The sequence below is a fragment of the Schistocerca cancellata genome, chromosome 11 (genome assembly GCF_023864275.1).
Source record: "Schistocerca cancellata isolate TAMUIC-IGC-003103 chromosome 11, iqSchCanc2.1, whole genome shotgun sequence".
Lineage (NCBI taxonomy): Eukaryota > Metazoa > Arthropoda > Insecta > Orthoptera > Acrididae > Schistocerca > Schistocerca cancellata.
Genome location: NC_064636.1, coordinates 51,974,686 through 51,976,083, shown reverse-complemented (window position 1 = coordinate 51,976,083; position 1,398 = coordinate 51,974,686). Strand labels below are relative to the sequence as shown.

Sequence of the window (1,398 nt, the reverse complement as noted above, 5' to 3'; positions counted from 1 at the left end):
CGGATGCAGCAGGTGAGCGGTGGAGGTACCGCAGAGATTGCTGCAGTACGGAGCTGCTCCAAACTGCTCGCCACAGTGGTGAGAAACGTGTTAACTGTAAGCGTGGTTAGCGACAAGTTGTGGACCCCGGAGCAATTGACAGCTTCATCATTATTTCATCTTCTCTCTTTTGGATAATAGTTAAATAATAGGGGAATTTAGAATCACTGTTTCAAGACACAAAGGAATTAATGTCATTTATCTGCTTGCGGGCATTGCTTTACATCAATGGGGAAAGTTGAAAACTTATGTCGGACCGGGATTCGATCCCCGATATCCTGCTCCCCACTACATATAGGAGGATAATCCCAAAAGTAAGGTCTCCTATTTTTTTATAAGTACATAGACCTGTTTGGCAACGGCCTTGCCGCAGTGGATACACCGGTTCCCGTGAGATCACCGAAGTTAAGCGCTGTCGGGCATGGCCGGCACTTGGATGGGTGACCATCCGGGCCGCCATGCGCTGTTGCCATTTTTCGGGGTGCACTCAGCCTCGTGATGCCAATTGAGGAGCTACTCGACCGAACAGTAGCGGCTCCTGTCAAAGAAAACCATCATAACGACCGGGAGAGCGGTGTGCTGACCCCACGCCCCTCCTATCCGCGTCCTCAACTGAGGATGACACGGCGGTAGGATGGTCCCCATGGGCCACTTGTGGCCAGGCGACGGAGTGAGTACATAGACCTGTTTATTTCTACAATGATTTACATCAATTTACAGCTTGAACATTTAGCTACTTTTCGACATAATCACCATTTCTGTCGATGCATTTGTGTAGACGCCGTAGCAGCTTTTGTACGCCCATGGCATACCGTCTGTTCAGAAAGTTATTAATCTCTTCTCTCACCTCGTCGTCGGAGCTGAATCGCTTTCCGGCCAAATGTTCTTTTAACCTGTGGAACAGGTGGTAGCCACTGGGCGCCAAGTCAGGACTATAGGGTGGGTGGGTGATTACGTTCCACTGAAACTGTTGCAGGAGAGCAACGGTTTGCCTAGCGATGTGTAGGCGAGCGTTATCATGGAGAATGTGCACGCCCTTGCTCAACATTCCTCTTCTCCGGTTCTGAATTGCCCGTTTGAGTACCTGTCAGCGTTCATTGTGGTCCCAGTGGGCATAAAGTCGACCAACAATACCCCTTTCCGATTCCAAAAAAACGGCTGTCATGACTTTACCGGCAGACTTTGTTTGGACTTCCGCGGCTTTGGCGAAGAAGGATGCCGCCACTGGCGTGATTGCCGCTTGGTCTCAGGTGTGAAGTGGTATGCCCAGGTTTCGTCACCCGTGACAGTTGAGTCCAGAAAGTTGTCCTCTTCGGCTGCAATGCGGTGAAGAAATGCGCGGGAAGCATCAACTCGTTG

General features: G+C 50.4%; 1 pseudogene; it reads left to right on the top strand.

Annotated features, from left to right (window-relative positions):
• The first annotated feature begins 393 nt into the window (after nucleotides 1-393).
• LOC126108999 (5S ribosomal RNA) lies at nucleotides 394-511 on the top strand (annotated as a pseudogene).
• The last annotated feature ends 887 nt before the right edge of the window (nucleotides 512-1,398 follow it).